This window comes from Strigops habroptila, chromosome 7 (assembly GCF_004027225.2).
Source record: "Strigops habroptila isolate Jane chromosome 7, bStrHab1.2.pri, whole genome shotgun sequence".
NCBI classification, from domain to species: domain Eukaryota; kingdom Metazoa; phylum Chordata; class Aves; order Psittaciformes; family Psittacidae; genus Strigops; species Strigops habroptila.
Window position 1 is genome coordinate 33,501,929 of NC_044283.2, and position 18,717 is coordinate 33,520,645.

Below are 18,717 nucleotides of genomic sequence, written 5' to 3' on the forward strand. Positions count from 1 at the left end.
GCCCCGTCGAATAACTGTCGTGCTTAAATGTAGCGCATCCAAAGCGTGTTCTGCCGTACCCGTTCATAAGGTGACGGGCAGCCTGTCGGCTTGTACTGCTCGTAGCGGGACCTGGTCGCCGCTGCAGTTCTCCCGCCGCGCCCGCACCGCCCGCACCGCGGGCATGGGTGAAGGCAGCCGCGGGCGCAGCCGGCGTTGGGGAGCGGCGGGCGGGGCGCGGTGGCGGAGCCCGGCGGGGCGCGGTACGGGGCTAGGGCCGCCCCTGCCGCCGCGGTGGCGGCCCGGCGCGGCTGTTGGCTGTTGCCATGGCTCCGGCAAGCCGGGGGAGCCCAATGAGGTGTCTGCGGCAGTGCTGAAAGGACCAGCCATTTTGCTTATGGGAAACAATGTGACATGTAATGCTGTGCTGTACCGGGGAATAAACAAAATTCTCGTCGGAGGAGGCAGAAGAAACGGGCACGTTAGTGAGTAATTGCGGTGGCTTAGCGTGCTTACAAGCTGCCATTTTGACAAGCTGGTGGCTGCCGTTCCTGCTAGCTGGTCGGAGGAGGTGGAATGCAGGGTGATAATGCTGCATATCTGCTGTCAGGCAGCGGAGTAGGGTTTTGTCTTGTAAAGGCAAGGTTTCTCTGCAATGTTATCTCAGCAGCTCGCTAGCTGCTTCGAGTGAGAGCCTGTGATCCAGGAGAAGGGTGTTGCCCTTCTTTCTGCTGCTCTGGCGTGCCGCTGACCCTGGGAAACAGGCACTACTGAGGCGCAGGTGTGCGGTTCAGCTGGGCTCGGTGCTGCAGGCTGGGCTGAAGCCCCTTCTCAGGCTTACGTCCTGCTATTAGCAGGTTTGCTTCGGAGCTTTCACCTCTGGACTCTTCCACAAAAGGAGGCTGCTGTGCATCTCGTCTTGTGTGAGAGAGGTACGCCTTTGCACGGACTATTTTGATTTGGTAAAATAAAACTGAGCAAAACTTTATGCAAGAAATAAGCTGCTGAAGGTATCTTTGCATTTAAAGGTTGGCTTTGGCCAGGGGCTTGCTTAGGGTGGTTGCTGAATTTATTGATCTGATTGCATTTCCATTAAATATTTCAATGTGATGTTCCATATGGTTGCTGATTCAGAAGGATGTTTCCAATAGTTGATAAAATTTTTTGCTTGCATTTTCTACTAGAAAGGAAGGATTTTTGTTTGTTTGTTTTTCATTGTGCTTGTTACTGTCAGGATAGCATAGGTGAAATAAAATATTAGAGAACTTGCAGGTATATTTGAAAAGCCTTACATCATCATGTTCATTGTTAGTGGAATTCATGCATTGTGTTCAGCCTCGATGTAACTAGGTTTAAATTGTCCAACTGCTGCTGTGCAGCATGTAGGTCATAATAAAATGCAGCTTTTTCACCAGCTTTCAATGGGCTGCATGCCCCAGTGCTGTGGTTGATTAGTTTGCGGTACTTGTACTGTTAAGAGAAGTGGTATTACAGCCAGCTCACACCTCCTTTTTAAAGATATCGCACATACCGTGCTAGACAGAGCACAACACGCCCATTGTGTCCCTCGGTTTGGCATTCAATAAAAGGAAGGAAACGAGCACTCCACATGGAACGCAAGCACATTAATAGCGCAAGACTGTTAAACTTTTATTGAACAAGCTCAGCGATTCTGAGATAGGCTAGAGAAGGTAGAGGAAATAAAAATATGAAGACAAATGCAAAGGAATAATTGAAATGGGAGAGGTCTTCCAGTTGGGACTGTATGTTAATGCTGTACATGCTCATTGCAAAATGAATTGTTCTCAATAGTTATTAATCACAATACATCTGCTTCAGAGATTAAAACTGTAGTTAGACCTGGGTCAATAAAACTGCAATCCCTTGGTATAAATAATGTCTGTATTAAAAGTAGCATTTATTAACTCACAACTCTATTCTCACTGAGAATACAATTTCTGAATTAGCTAATAGTGAAATGCATTAAATTATTCTGACAACTGCACCAAATGTTCAGATTCATCTTGCATCTATAGAAAATGAAATTATATTTTTGACTTAACTCTTGTTTAACAATTATGTTAATTTGATTTAAGTCACACTGAGACGAGCCATTTGTTTGGACAGTTGAGCGGGTGTGAAATCAAGAATCTGAGGTCTGGTATCTTTATAGTTAAATTAGTAACCAGTGTTCTGTAATTAGGACCCAAATTCCAGTGTGTTATTTCTGTGTATATATATATCCTGCAAAGCTATTTGGACAAGCATGTTCAGCAACTGTACCCCAAATGAGACATTGCATTTGGAAACAGCAATATATAAATGGATTACTACTGTGCATTTTCTCCATTAGAAAAGCTCCATCTTACTTGAATCATTCCAGGATTTTGATATTCGGTGAATGCACACCCCAACTTCTTTCTCTATATCTCTGTATATCTCTATATCTCTCTATATCTCACACAGTAAGTTGTTTAGAGAACTGCTTTCATCTGTGTTCTATAAAGTGGAATGCACATTTACAGTGTGGTACTACATGAATATTTATGATGGAGTCTGTAATCACAAGGAAAATTATAAACAAGCAGAGTGGGTATTTTGTTTAAGGTGTTTGTAAGCCTTTAACAAAGAGATAGAGAGCTTTTGTTATAACAGTAATATGGATATAACAGTGTGCAAAAAGTGAATGATCTTCCAGTTCAAGGTGGACATAATCTCACTTTGAAGAATGTGTAAGAAAACAAGTGAAGACTAGCTATGACTAATCACCAAACAGTGTGCACCCATTAGGTGCTGATAGATGCATCTTACTAGTCTCTATTATTTAAAGAAATATTCTGTACTCCTTCCACTCTGCTTTTTCCCTTTGTTTTTCTTTTTCTTATATCAGTTCCCAGTTTCCCTTGGTTTTGTTAGTGTCTCTTTGGCAACATCTGATCCCCTCAGAGCTATTTGTAAATCAAATCGGTGTCTGTCAGTAATGACCATGGAGATGCTGCAATAGAATCTGGTGTGGAGGAAGAATTTAAATGAGTTAGAGGTAAGAAACAGCAACTAGGAGCATATCCAGTGTGAACTAATGCCACATGATGTGAGGTATAAAGGCATAGAACTGGGTCACTGATGTAGAAATCAAACGGGGCATGAAGGGAGAGGGACATTTTTCAGCTCATCATGAACTGAAGATACTTGTAAACAGAAAGTTTAGAAGAAGACCTTGACAATTATATGACACAGGACAAATTGGGAATTTTTTTGTGTTGGAAAGAGTGACATCAAGTTCCAAGTGGAAGTTTAGAAGTTTTTCAAGTTTCAGTGGAGTCACAGTTTCTACCCAACATGATTACACATGATTTGAAAGTCTATAGGTTATGCAAAGTCAGGCGCTCTCTTGGTCAGCAGTGATGTAAAAAACATCAGCTGTCATGCTTTAACATTACAGTCACTTCAAATATTTTTTTTTAGTCAGATGACCTTCGAAGGTGACTCTGGGCAAATGTGTTGTGCTCATAAACAGGATACCAACAAAGCAAAAGCAAGCAGATGAATCGTAAAAGGCAGTATCATTGAAGTAGGTGCAAATATTAATAGAAATACAAGATAAGGATGACCAAAGAAGGTAGAATCAAGACGTGTTAACAGTTTTTTGTTGTGTTTGTTTAAAATAATCAGCTTTGAGCAAACAGTGATAAGCATCAAACAACCATGCAGTCTGTGGAGCACAATAACCTTATGAGAGAACTAGTGTGGGACTATTCTCTGTATATGTACATATGTGACCAACCTGTGAGTAACAACACAGATGGTATGTGCCCCAGGAACACACTCAGATATCGAATTTGGATACATTGTATAATGTTACACTGTGGAACTGCTGAATGTCACTTCTGTATCAGAAGGATCAGGTATTGAATATAATACACCAATTATGAGGTTGCATGTGGAGCGGGCAAATTGCATCAGATGTGACGTTGGAACAATATTTCTGCTCCAGTGAAGCTGTCTGCACAAGCATGGAAATAAAAGTTGACAGTTCCTGCTTGTTAGTAAACCAGAATTTTATAAATGTATACTTTCATATTGTGTCCTACTATTGTGATATTGATCCTTTCCTATGTCATTGTTTCAGTATTGTGTTAAGCATCTAATTTGTGGCCAGTTTGTATTTTGTTTCTTTACTGTTGGATGTAGTTTGTAGCTTCCTATTTGAGAGATGACTGTACCATAGGTACTCTGTGGTACCGTTTTTCTTCAAATAGTGTGATGTCTTCATTAAAATGTTTTAACAAAGTTGACCTTTCTGAAATTGTAAAGTTTCTTAACATTTTAGGGCTAAACCAAAAGCTAAAATGACTTTCAAAGGCACTGAGGTAATGGAAAACTTCATGTAGTGAAGGAGAGGGGAGAGAAGTAAATACTTAAAAGGGCAGCATGTATCTTTCGGTAAAGGCATGCTGGATGATGACATTCTAGATCTACTCCTGCTTTCAGTTGTTTTGAAGCATGAAATGTATTTTTCTGTTCAGAAGTATTGTTCCATAAGAATGGTACATCATAGCTAATGCTGCTGTAAAGCAGGAAATTCCGAAGACAGAGCCTTTTCTTCTGACATTACTAACTTCTTTCCCTAAATAGATTGATTTTTTTTTTTCCCCCCATCTTTCTGTACTGAATAAAGATAGTGTTCTGATTCATCCACCCTTAAAAACCTCACCAACCACCATCAGGGGGTTGAATAGCACAGCTGTGGTTCTGTGTTCTTAAGTAACCTGAGTAACATAGTGCAATTTTTTAAGAGTTGATGATGAAGATACCAAACCTCAAAGGATGGTGGAAAAAAATATGATGGCAGGAAAATCCACCTTTCTTCCTCTCAATCTTTTCTGTGATCAAACTGTACAACAATTTTTTTTTTGTCAGCCTTTTCAGAAAATAGCTGTTAAATAATGCTGAGATAGAATAATGAAAGCTTTACTTCTTCTTAGTCTTGCATTTTATGTGCAAATATTAAAGCAGTGTACAACTGAACTATTTGATGGTTAACTTAAACTATCCCTAGTTTATCATCAGTTGCTGATTAGCTAAATTTGTCCACCACAAGCACAGTGATCCTACTCTTGTTTCTTCAGGACTCAAAAGGACAGGCAGGGATGCATGAGGAAATCCAAGAGAAATGGAGTCAGTAACTGCAATTCTTATAGCCGAAAATCAAATACATTGAGGCTTATAAAAACAGTAAAATGCATTGATTTGTAAAGGCTGCATTTGTTTATAGGATCAACAGTTATGCTAATAAGAAATCATTAGTTGAGACCGAAGGTCAGAATAGGTGGAAGGGTCTTTGAGGTTTTTCAAACAGTTTAGAAACAATGGGTCTGGTTCCTTAGGATTTTATTTATTTGTTTATTTGAGCAGCATCAGTAGGTGAGGTCCCAGTTCAACTGCAGCAAGACTGAAAGGTAGTTGTCATGCTGCCAAAGAGGCTTGGGGATGAATGGTGTAGGTCAGCATGAGAAGGGGTAGGGAGTTGTGTCGAGAGCAGGACAGCCATAGAGTGTTCTTTTCAGCACATTGCCATGTTGTCTAAGGACTCATTAACTGTATGCCTGAATGTAAAGCTTCATCACCATAGTGCACCTTGAGTGTTATCATGTTTAAAAAAGGCACATATCTCTCAGTGGGATAGGTACAAGTGTATGAAGCCACAGAAAGCCCAGCGAGCACCTGGGCATAGATATTATTTAGACATCATGTCAGTAGTAAGTGATGAAGGTGCAGAAGGTACGAGTTTTCCTCTGTCAACAAGTTATAAATATTTGTATCTGAGGTAAGAATTTGAAAGACAAATTAGCTAATTATGGAGATCTGATGGGTATTCTTGATGAAAAATAATGATCTGTCTCTAGATTTAGCAATAAGGAATACCAGTGAAAGAAAAGAAACAAGGATTTCTGAAATTTAAGTTGTAGAAAAGATATTAGTACTTGAGTTTATCATATATAGAAAGGACAGAATAAGTTCTGAAAGCAGAGTGGTCAGATCTGTATTTTTACTGTGATTAATGAAATTAAGTGTAAAAGCAGAAAAGACTGCCAAAATGTAAAAAAAAAAAAGACTGCCAAAAATTTCAAAAAAAAAAATTGAAATACAAATTTCAATTCATAACAGTATTAAGTTTGCTTTTTTTGTCTTTTGATTGGCATAAACTGCAAATATAAATAAAACATTTCATGGCTGTTTGCAGCTAATCTCATAAACTAAAAGCTAATATTTCACCAAAGTTTAGTTTTAGCAAATGAGAAGGGGGGAGGCTGTCCATGATTCAGTTATCTGGATCAATTCCGATGCCTGAAAAATGCATGAACTAGAAATTACATATTACTACAGAGGTCTCTGAGCATATGAACAATATTTTCACTATTTGAAATGACCAAATGGGAAAAGTAGTGATTCAGGGCAATAGGACAGTGGCATAGACAGTTCAATTGGATGCTTAAATGTTGTCTGTCTCTGAATGTTCATTTTCTCTTAATCTTAAAAAAAAATTAGACATGATTATTAACCCCCAAATATTTCCTTTTTTATACATATAATCTGAAATCAAGATTATTGTTGGCACCAAGTTCTCAAGCGGGTGTAGAATGACATTTGTAAGGTACTAATGCCTGTTCCTCATAGAATTTCATGTTTGTTTGAGAACCTCAAATCCTCTGTTCTCTCTGTTACAACCCTGTAGTTTATTTTTTTTTTCTACTAATACTATTTAGAGACAAGCAAGCAGTAGCAACCCAAAGGGATGCCAGTGTAAAACATTCAGTATGTGTCAGTTAAGTAATATATTGATCATGTATTTCACGCTGCTCCTCCTAGCCAGTTATGCATTTTACACATTCTAATAAGGAAATTCTGACAGAAGCCAGCTGTTGCCAGCACAACCTTTATCTACCTTCTAGTGAATTTCTAATGAACAGGATATTTTAAGCAGTGATATTCTCCCAGATAATCAAATACATGGTAATTGCACTGTTTTTCTCTTGGAGATATCTATATTTGTTAGGCATCTTGAGGAAATAATAATTTCAGTGTGACTGCTGCAATCAAATGGTTTATTTGAATAAGTAAAATACAAAAGAGGCTAATCAATGAGGTGCTACTGTATGAGAGCTGAAACGCTGACAGTTTGACAGTAGAATAAAGACCAAACCAAAGACTTTGTTTTGGCATACATGCAGATAATCAGGCAAATTCAAGTCTTTTATCAGACCTCTTCTATAAGGGGTCACTTTACAGACACAGATCATGTAATGTGAGCCTTCCAGATTACCATTCTACTTTTAAACAAGTGAAAAGAGAGAGGTTTTTAATTCCTTATTTGCATAGCTGTAGATTTACGTGTCCACATGCTTTTGCCAGTGGCATTGGATTTGCAGATGACCGATTTGTGGTCTTGAGCAAAGGCCAGATTCAGGACATGCTTTATCACCAGGACTACAAACTCTACAAAAATTGTTTGGAAGTCTGCACCTGTTCTAGTTAACACATGCTGTTGTGAAACATTAGGAGGATGACTTCCAGCTTGAGGCAATCGCTTTCTTATGAGCATGGCAAAAATAGTTGCAGAGATGTTACACTAAATCCAGATGTGAATTTGTTTACTTTTATAATATTTAGTGGTGTAATTATCTTAAACATAATTCTCTAAAATCAGTCACTGCTTAGCTAAAAACCACAAATGAAAATAGACATGTCAGTATGACTAAGAGTTACAAAAAGTACAACAGTAAATAGGTTTTGTGCCATTTCTGTGTAGATGCATTCCACTTTCAGTTCTCATATTCACTCTATCATTAGCCATCAGAAGAGAAAGGGCAGATGAATTATTTCCTAATGAACAAGTAAATTGGAGTTGCTAGTTGAAAGGAAACGGATGTTTGTTTCTATCTGTATTAGATCATCACCATGTTAAGAAAGGTTTGGGGTCAGGTTCTCTTTGCAGTAGTGCTGAGCATAAAATGTGGAACACACATGACTGCAAAGGTAAAATGAAGATCAGGTTTCTTAACAAGTGGCTTTGACGACTACTTGACCATGATACCAGTGGTTTCCTGATATCCTATAACAGAAATTAAAATTTAAAAGGAGTTTGAGGAACATTTGTAGATAGTAGCTTTGTAGATAAACTTGGGAAGTGTTCTCATGATAAAAGGCTACTGCTTCTTATGAATGGATGACATTATGTGGGAAAATCTGAACAGATATTGTCCAAAGTTGTGATGAGTTTTGGGAACTGCAAGAGACAGGAAGACAATTTATGAAAGCATTTGAAAAGGAAGAGAAAAAAGATACACTTGTTGCAGAGAGAACACAGGGAGCCAGCTGTATGTACCCACTGTTCTGGGGCAGAGACGGGTATGATGGCTTCGGAGCGAAAAACTAGACTGGTCTCATGGGGCGCGTTTTGCGTAGATGAGAAAGTGTTACCTAAAACTGCGAGCCCAGGTACTGTAGTTAAATTGTGTGATGACAGAGGCCTAAACAATAGCATTGCTGATGGGGGACCAAAAAAACCCCAAAAAACAAAAGCAGACTTCAAAAGTGCTGTGGAGAAATCAGTGCTTTCAGGAAAAGCTACAACATACTGCTTAGGAGAGCAAAGGAGAAGCAGATGAGGAAAAATGAGCCAAGTCCTTGAGGAATTCACATGCTTGAGTATCCAGGGTCTTTTGTGGGGTTTTTTTGTTTGGTTGTTTTTTGGTTTTGGAGGTTTTTTAAAGTAATTATGTTTGCATTCTAGTCAAAGTTTTAACCTATGCACAGTGTGCCAGGGCCCACAGATTTTAATGTTTTTAATTGCTTTTTACTCTTCATACACTTAAGAATTCCAATCCCAATTTGCAGATTTGAAAACAAATTGATCTCCTTCTGTGGTTTTATTCTTTGATGCATTTTATTCTTAACAGACCAAAATGGTCATGTCTTGGCTGTTCATAAGCACCTTAGATGAAACATTTAAAGTTTGGCCCATGTTTTCCAATAGATATCTGAATATCCATTGTAGAAATGGGATTCTCTCGAACTGTCTTCCACCAGCAATGGAATAATGCGATTCTGGGGATAGGTGTCAGGCTATAGGTAGTTTGGAGGCAAGAGTAACACTTCATAAAAGAAGTTGCGGTGCTGCAAAGTTTAGCTGGCCATTGTAAAAGAGAACTTAATTCTTTGATTCTGAAGTCAGTACCCCAAACCATCTATGTAACAGCTATTTCCAGTCTGAGCTCTCTGCTCCTTCTGCTATGTCTGTACATTTGCTGGCAATTCTCCATTCTAATTCCTGTCCATTGGTTTTGTACCAAATTACTGTAACTGGGGCAAATTGTGTTAGAATATTAGTGGGATATCTTGTGCATTTTGCTTCATATAGACCTGTGTATAAGGAATGCAGATTCTTTCTGGAAGGTGTCCATTTCTCAGTACACATACTTGGTTTTCAAATTATCATCTGAGCTGGAGGGTTTTTAGCTCTTCAGTGTCCAAAAATGTATAGGTTTGTTAATGAGCATTTGGTAAGTTTGGAACTATACTCTGAGGCCCTTACACTCTTTTGGTGGGTACAGTATAAGATTGTACAATTTGTATCCTTAGATTTGCAATACTGTGAAACCTAATTTCCTGTTTCTCATAATCCTAAATTAGTATCTGCTGCAAGTGCTGAAATTGATTCAAGTTTAGGCTTGTAAGAATCTAGTCTGAATAAGACTTTTAAAAGCAAGGTCATGACTTCAGGGTAGTTGTTCTTCCGTGACTTACTTCAAACGGGGTGTATATAGTGTTCTTTCCAAAGACACATTCTAAACAAGGAACTTAGAATTTATTTAAATGTTTGTTTGAAGAGGGCAGGGATAAGTTCAGCAGAATGAAGCTTACAAATGAAATTCTTACAGACTGTGGTATAGTCTTCTATGGTATAGCTCTTCTTGGTCTGTATTCTCCCTTTAAAAGCAATGATAGAAGTCCTCCCTGAATTCGTTAAAAATAGTTACAGGGAAATTCTGCGCTTTTAAAATAGCACTGAAAAGACCTAAGCATTTTACTATTCTAGTTTCAGATTCAGCCCAAAATGCCTAGTAAATGCCTTTTGGAGAGTACTGGGAAGATTTAAATTAAAAAAAAAAATAAAAAAATCAAAGTGTTGCACTCGTGTCTGTTTCTGACACTCACAGTAATGTTTGGGGTTATTCTTTTTTTTAATTCATGTAGGCATTTAAGTATTACTATCAGTAAGATCTGCGCTCAAAAGGTTGGCATGATCTTGAATGAATCTGCTAACCTTATTTACAGTATATTTAGTACTGGGAATGGCTTTACGTGTTTATGTACACACATTTTATCATATTTTTTGGATGTCCTGGTAGATACATTATTAGTTCTGCCTCCTAAGACTTGATCAATATCAGAAGTTACTTTCAAATTATGCTTTGCATTTTAGGTTGGGATCCTACAAATGCTAACTAGACTTGAAAGTTAAGGTCAGTGTGGTTTTGGTGTTTTATCATGCTTAACTTTCTGTGTGGCCTGTGTCAGACACACCTGAAAGTTTGAAACGTCACCATCTAAATCCAGGTGAGGGGTTACCTTAGTTTCATGAAGAGAATGAATCAGGAAATAGAAGTATCTTGGTATCATTACAAGGGCAGCAATGTTTCAATATTGTATCATAAAAAGATTTCATATGTTGACTTCTTTAGGTATGGATCACGTAGCAGTTTTAAGCATAGAGTTTTGTTTATATTTCAATGCTATTTCTATTTTTTTAAGTACTAGAAAAATGGTTTGAAGTACTCAATTTAGGGACAATTTAGACTTTGATCTTGACTCAGATGTTTCTAGGTCATGCGACCAGGCTGTTGTGAGCTGCTATTGTTAGAAATAACCAGAAGCTGTACAGATACTACATGAAACTATTAGTGATTCCCCACTCTACTGTTGTAGTCTGGTTCCAATCTGTAGTCTTCAGAGAAGTATCTATCATATGTCATTTCTTTTCACCCTACTGATCAGAATGCAAAGGCTAAAAAATTATCATTAAATGTTTGTAATGTTTTCTTTATGAGCAATTTGTTTAATTGTTGTAGGAATCAAAAGTGCATGAGCTTAAATTGCAAGTAAATGGATTCGTAACAGAAGACAAGGCCAAGCAGGGAGCTTAATGTGTTTTGGATGCTAAATTTGTGATTCTGCCAAGATATGTCTAATATGTCGACTTTTTATGGGTTTAAGCACAACACTGTAATTTGATAACTTTTTTCTCTACATTGGGATGGTTAACTGTCATGTATAAATTTAATAGAGAAAATTTACCTTTCAACTTCTCAATTTCCTTTTTCCATATATGTAAAGCTTTCAAGTCATTTTCAAAGCAGAGGGTAGCAGAAGTCCCTGACTTTATCCTTTAGTTTTTTAAAGTGCATTCAGTAGTCCATTGTTGCTTGTAGTGATCTTCATCTAACGGTGAGAATTTCTGTTTTGAGCAAGACTAAGCTGCTGAAAAATTGAAAAGCCTTGAGGCAAAAAAGGGTCTTTTAACTTTTAATATTAATAAGTGGATAACTTTGACAAACAGAGGATGTTAATGTTCTGAGGAAGTAAACAATTTCTAGGAAGGGAAATCCGCCTTTCCATATGTTTATTTTTCAGAGAGGAAATTACCTAATAAGTGTAGAACTTCAGGGATATAAAATGGAATAACTACTCCAAATTAGATTACCTTTGACTTCCAGTTCTTGCATATCTTAAGATCTGCCTGAATGTGATTGTGATGTTTTCATTTCTGCCTTTCAAGCTGCCTTCTGTGTAATTTCAACTGCCATAGATATGTGTTTATGGTATAGATACAGGTGCTGCTTCCTTTACCCAGTGTACAAAATACATAGAGTTGTATTGTTCCAACTGTCACTTTTGTTGCTGTTTGAGAATATTTTCTCTCCACCTGCCTCATTGGCACTGGCCTCTGTTATATGAATTGGGATATCTTAAAAGGCCTGATTTTCGTAAGTATATTCTGCATCTCTTGAAAAGTGTGTGTAGCCCTTCATCATTTGTCATGCTGGCTAACAAAAATGGAGGTAGCAAGGAAGTGTTATTTTAGAATTGCATCGGTAGACCATCTTACTTGTGGAAGAATTTTTCTATACAGGGAGAAAACCTTTGGTGGAAAACACGGTTACAGGTTTGGATTCTTTATTAATTAATGATGTTCTCTGAGCGGTAATGAAAGAGTACTAGTGAGGAGAATTAGGAAATTGCTAAAAATCCTGTAAGTAATGTCATCCATGATGACTTCTGTCTTGCCATCACTGTACTTGCCACTTAAAGGAGCGTCTAGTTCTGTTAGCTGAAAAAGTAGTTCTGGCCTGCACAAATAAGTCAACATAGAGCAATTACCTGGCAATACAACTGCAACATCCTCTGTTGCCTTAAACACAGCAAACATCAACTTGTCTTTCCCTGGCTAGGAAACGCATGAACATAACTCAGACAAGTGTTTCAGACCAATAGCCTGTTCTGCAATTAATGGTACTATAGAGAACACAAATAGCAAAAACTGTACAGAGCTCTCGTTTTCACTTAGCTGAAGCAGTTCATGATAAATGACTACACACTAAAGTGCTTCTGTTAGCAAGAAGGCAAAACAAATGAAAGTACAGCACTGATTTCCTGAGCCATTCTCCGAGTGGCATAGGGCTAATTTGAGCACAGAATATTCACTAGGGTATGTTGGCATTGTGCTATAACTTCACCTTTGGAAGCTGAAGAACTTCCTAGAAGCCAAGTCTTTCTTTCCAAGCTACCAATGTGAGGAGCTGTCAAATCTCTGGGGAAATTATGATCTTCAGGAATAAAGAGATTTGAACAGGAAGGTATCAGTTTTCTGCTTTAGGGACTTCCTGTTAGTCATGATACTTCATACTGCAGAAGAGGAGATTGCCCAGGTGATTTGCTACCACCAAAGAAGGAAACATTGTTTAGCAGTTTCCTGCTCCTATATCATTCCTTTTCTTGAGCCTATAACTGATCTGTCCTTAACATTACAACAGTCTGTATTTGGATTATTTGGAAAGCACCAGTTTCAATAATATCGCAATTGGAATGTCAAGATTTTCAAATCCAAAAATTCAGTTACAAGTTCTCCCAGGGAATGGAACTTTCTTGTACAATTCTGAGTCAAATGTATGCAGTTAACAAGATACCATAGCTTTGGCCTTTCAAGACAGTATAAGCATGCTGCTATGAAATGACATCCAGCTGTATACATCCAGTGACGATATTGCTCTGACCAGTTGCAGGTGGACTTCAGTGTTGAGTCCTTGCAAGTCCTTATAGTTGTGCTGTCTGTGTGCAATGCAATATAAAGAAGGTGAAGGCTGGCAGTTGGGCAGCTCTGGTCCTACTTTGACTTTCTGAGTATGTTTGGAATTTGAGCTTGATTCTGTATATCTAATTCACCTGAACTCCTACATTTCAGGCTTAAATTACAGGAAAGGACACTTTAGTTAGAGCTAGGAAAAAAATATTAGCACAAAGAACAGCAAAGTATTGGAGTGTCTAAAGGAGTTGGGATATCTTTTTTGCTGGGTACCTTCTGAAAAAGGCTGGTGAAATGTCTGTCAGGAATGATACACTTACTGTTGATTTTGCTGTTAGGAAGCAGATGAACAAGATGACCTGGAGATCCCGTCTCTTCGATGATATGAGGGAACATAGGAGAACTGACTCAAATTCAGTCTGCCACTTCTGGTACTGCCCAAAGTCAGAATGGTTTGTGACTTCCTACGGGTTGATGTGGCTTGGTTTATAGCCAGATCATTTTTCACACCCTTCGTGAAAAACCAGCCTGTCACTGCTATCCCATCAAAAATCCCTTCAGAATCAGTCTACAGAAACAGCTTGTGTGAAAGTGTAGGAATGTGTGGTTTGGGATAGAAGCATGTGGTCATAAGGAGATTTCAAGTTCACTTCAGATTCTGCCAGAATGTGGTGCAGATAGAATCATAGAATGGTTTGGGTTGGAAGGCACCTTAAAAGTTCTTCTAATCCCGCTCCCCTGCAGTGCGCAGGCACATCTTCAACTAGACCAGGTTGCTTAAAGCCCTGTCCAACCTGACCTTGAACACTTCCAGGGATGGAGCATCTACCATCTTTCTGGGCAACCTGTTCCAGTGGCTCACCAGCCCCAATTGTGGAAAAAAAAAAAAAAAAAAAAATATTTCCATATATCTAGTCTGAATTTACCCTCTTTCAGTTTAAAACTATAACCATTTGTCCTGTCACAACAGACCCTGCTAAAAGGTTTGTCCCCATCTTTCTTTTATGCCCCTGTAAGTATTGAAAGGTCACAGTCAGGTCTCCCTAGAGTCTACTCTTCTCCAGGCTAAACAACCCCACTTCTTTCAGGCTGTCCTCATAGGAGAGGTGTTCCATCCCTCTGATCATTTTTGTAGCTCTCCTCTGGACCCACTCCAACAGGTCCCTGTCTTTCCTGTGCTGAGGACTCCAGAGCTGGATCCGGTACTCCTGGTGGTGTGTCACCAGAGTAGAGGAGAATCATCCCGTGACCTGATGGCCATGTTTCTTTTGATGCAGCCCAAGACACGATTTGCCTTCTGGGCTGTGAGCACGCATTGCCGGCTCAAATCCAGTTTTTCCTCCACCTCCAAGACCTTGGGAAAAAGCACGCTTTAGATCTTGGGGCTGCTGTATTTGCCTGATTGCCTTGGTGCCCTCAGGCATGGAACACTTAGCCAGCTCTCTGGGCAGCTCCTAGTGTGTGGCAGGTCCACCTCTTAGGAACTGATGGTCAAGCTTTCCTTGAGATGTGCCAGATAACGTTTGTTTCCAGTGATATATTCTGTAATGTCATTGAGAAAGGTGTTCATGATGCCTATGGCCTTGGCTAGGATATTGGTCCCACAATGGATCTGCTTTCAGCACCCTGTACTGATGGATGCAGTAACTCTTCTTTCTGCTATTCTTGTGTTGCTTGTAGCCCTTCTTTGCAGCCTGAAGGACTGATAACTGTCATGATTGTGTAAAACTGTGAAGCAGCAGACTGAGGATTTGGTGAAGCAATTGTATCTTGGTGATCTTTGTCTGACTTTAGCTGTTTTCATGATATTAATGTCGTGTGTTGCTATTAGAGGTAGAAAACCCAAATGCAAATATTGGGTCTTGGTGAAAACCAGACACTGTCTTTGAGATCACTCTCTTGAGGAGGGAAAAAAAAAAAAAAGTCAGAAAAATATCAAACTCTGTTGGTATTAGATTGTATTCTAAAATGCTGAAGTGTTATCTAACTGTAGCTGGAAGCCTTTGAAGCTTTGCACAGTTGCTTATGTCTTCAGCTTGTGTTTTAGTTAAGTAGATTATAGTAGCAAAATGGCTAAACTGACTGAAGGAACATTTAAGGAAAATTAGTTTTCTGCTGTACTTTTACCTGTTAATTTCTAGTGAGAGGTTTTGTACTCAGTTGAGGTGACAGGTATCATTCCCTTTACCCTGGAGTTCAGTGCCTGAAAGCTTTACTTGCAGTAGTTATGCTGACTCCTACCATCTATGCTACAAGTAGCAGAAAACGTTAAAATAAGTTGGTTGGTAAAGCTAAGGACTGTTTTTCATATAGGTCCCTTATTTGTTCTTTACTAAATTGGCAGCTTAGCAAATTGGCTGAACACCATTGTGTTAATTATTGAGAGACCTAAATTCCTTTGTGGATTTAGTCATGGTAATTGGAACGGGAACTCAATACAGAGTGCGGAGGTGTAAAGCTGGCCTGGCCATAATCTGGTGGTTTAAGAAAGAGCAGAATGGCATTAGGCCTTGTGTGCTCTGTAACATAAATCTTTGTGAAGTGAAAGGAGGGAACTGGAACTTGTGTTTCTTCTGTGCATTTCTATTGCTTTGCACGGATGGGCTAGCTTGAGACTGAGAGCAGCAGCTGTGCACAGGAGCACGCATGGCCTCAGAGCCTAGTAATGGCAATTCTCCCTTGGGAAGGGGTCACAGTCTTATCCATGGCCAACTGTCAGAAGGTGTTAGTATTTCAGAGTAAATTGTTCAGGTGTTAATATTTCACAGTAACAGAAGGAGAGGCTGTCACTCAAATTTTCCTTTCTCCTAGGTAAGTTCTCTTCATTAAGCTAAAGACAGAGAGTCAGGCTCTTACTCTGTGAGCCACATAAAGTGTATAATTATTCTATGAAAGATGGGCCAGTGTCCTCAAAAGACCAGACAGTAGCTTGATGCTTAGTATTCCATGCCAGCAAAGTGCGAGATGTGGCTGTAAATCCTTCTTGAAATTTAATCCAGGCTTTCAGTATCTGTAGCAGATGTTTTAACGACCATCAGAACAATGTTTTTAAAAATAAAATGTGGTGGATTAACACTATCATCCATGGTTTTTGTGAAGAGTGGAAATAACCTGAGAACATCTTATGAAAGTTTGGGTCTCAGACGCAAAGTTGATAAAACATAAGTTTGTATATGACAGCTGTCGCCGAAGTGGTTTCCTCAAGGTGAGACACCGCTTGCTTGGTCCAGAAGAAGAATTTTAGGTAGTTGGGAACTTTACTGCTAAAAGACAAATAGATGCTTAGGAAATTGGTTATATGTAAAATGGGTATTTTAAAGATAGTCACACAGATTTGGGCTCAGAAATTCTTTTGAACAACTAGTTTAGCAAAAGCTGTTGTTTGAGTTGGCAGGTCACAATAGGCATTGCAGGTTTTAGAGTCCTAGACTGTTTACATGTCTGAGGTTTAGGCCTTCAGGGAAACCCTACTCCCTAATGCCCCCAGCACCCGTCCCTCCAACCCCCCAAAAAACCCCAAACACAACCTAACACAGTAGTTCAACACGTTCTAGCAAAAAAATGAGTCTGAAAGACAAATAACCTTGTACAAAGGTCTTGAAACAATGGACTAGGGGTGTGTATCAAGAGGGAGGAAAACAATAATCTTCTGTTCTCCATTTCCTGTAAAGGTCTTTTCATATTTATTTCCCCTTACATTTTTAACTGTTTGCTCTTGAAACAGAGGAAGTTAGTTTTACTGGCAAAATAGTGCTCTTAGCAGGCGTATGATTCTCTTGGTCCAGTTTCATAGTGATAGCCGCAGTGACTGTATTTGCTTTTCACATCATTAGGAGAGCACTTACCTGGTTTGCTGCCAGTTCTATGAAATTGGCATAACTACTGGAACTGGTTACAACAGATGACCAAGCAGCTCTAAATATTTAGGTAATATGCTTTTGATAGTTGGGGTTTCTAAATGCATGTGATTTCACTTCAGGCTTGAGACTCTCCCTATGTTTTAATGTATTTATTTGTTGCTCAGTTAAAGGTATTATAGTTTTTAAAGGATTCTATATTATAATGCTGTTATTAAACATATTAAAAAATATAACCATTTCAGTGACTGACATATTGTTGGGTTTGAGTCCTTAGATATCAAACTAAATCTGCAGCAATAAATTCAATCCAGTTTTGCCAAAGGTGACTGACAGAAATTCTGATCCTAGCTGTCTTTCCAGCTTCTATTTAGAAAACAAATTATTTTCCAGAGATGTATTGTCTTTATAAGCATCTTAAATTGTTTAAGGTTTAGTGTATTGTATCTCTAAGAAACATAAAGAAGGTCACAAATTCATAGATGCTGACTCTATATCAAAGCTTTTTACATCTTCAGAAACATCAAGCAATAAAGACAGTCAGTGACACTTTGTAGCTTTTGTAAAAGTTCTTAGGTACATCAAGATTCCTGAAAAGCAAATTTTAAGTTGTATGGTAAATTCATCTTACTGTGGTGGCAGAGCTGCTTATTTACAAAACATCTTTCACCAAAATCTGACTAGGGATTTCAGTCTTACATATTTATTTTTTTTTCTGTCACCAGACAAAAATTTAATATGATTGGGTGTGAGCAGACTTAACGCATTACAAAGTAAGAAATGAGAACTGAATATAGCTAAAGACAGATGATGCCTTTTAAAGAGAATGCAGATCTGCTTTTCTAGAGAACAGCAAACAGCAGAGGCAACTCTTCATCAAACATCTGCCATTTTGCACAAATATCAGCTGACGTTAATGAAGAAAGAGCATGATTCTTCGTACTTGATGTCTTGATCCATGTCTTTCAAATGTGTGAGTTATCTGTGAAACACTTTGTAGCAAATTCAGAAGGCTTCTTGGATACTCCGCTGGATCAGAGATTGCCTTATAACTCCTGGCCAGCTGTTGTTTGGTTTTCCTTCCCAGTTACCAAGTTTTTCTAATGAGTTATATAGGGGTGAAACACTCTGATACCAAACCTGGAGAAAAATGTTTAATAACTTTATTATTACCTAATGATATTGGTGAGGTGGGCCATCATCCATGAATTGTTTGAAGGCAATGATGGAAAAAACCTTGTTTGGCAGGGTGAAGCACCCTGGTTTTTGAATGTGGAGACCTATTTTGGGATATATTGAGATACTGGAGAATAGAATTGCTTATGCAGGAAACCAGTGTGCTAACAGAGAGATTAAAAAATGGCTGTCAGCAAACTTCACTTTCCTTTGAAAGTTTTGTTAAAGATGAGAATTCTCTAACCAGAGCTTCAGTATGGGAATTTAAAGCCACAAAACATCTAAAGGAATGTAGATAATTTCCCACTTCTTGAAATGTCTTGAACAAAAATTCTATTGCCA

The 18,717-nt window shown here is 38.6% G+C and overlaps 1 protein-coding gene across 23 annotated transcripts in view; it reads left to right on the top strand.

Annotated features, from left to right (window-relative positions):
• The first annotated feature begins 260 nt into the window (after window positions 1–260).
• The window catches only part of SORBS2 (sorbin and SH3 domain containing 2), a 151,254-nt gene continuing 132,797 nt past the window's right edge, over window positions 261–18,717 (top strand). For 8 of the 23 annotated variants that reach the window (XM_030493015.1, XM_030493024.1, XM_030493014.1 and 5 more), the window contains exon 1: window positions 261–911. The gene's annotated coding sequence lies outside the window, so the exon portion shown is untranslated. The remainder of the gene's footprint in view (window positions 912–18,717) is intronic. The other 15 variants (XM_030493022.1, XM_030493027.1, XM_030493020.1 and 12 more) reach the window with 7 other exon arrangements.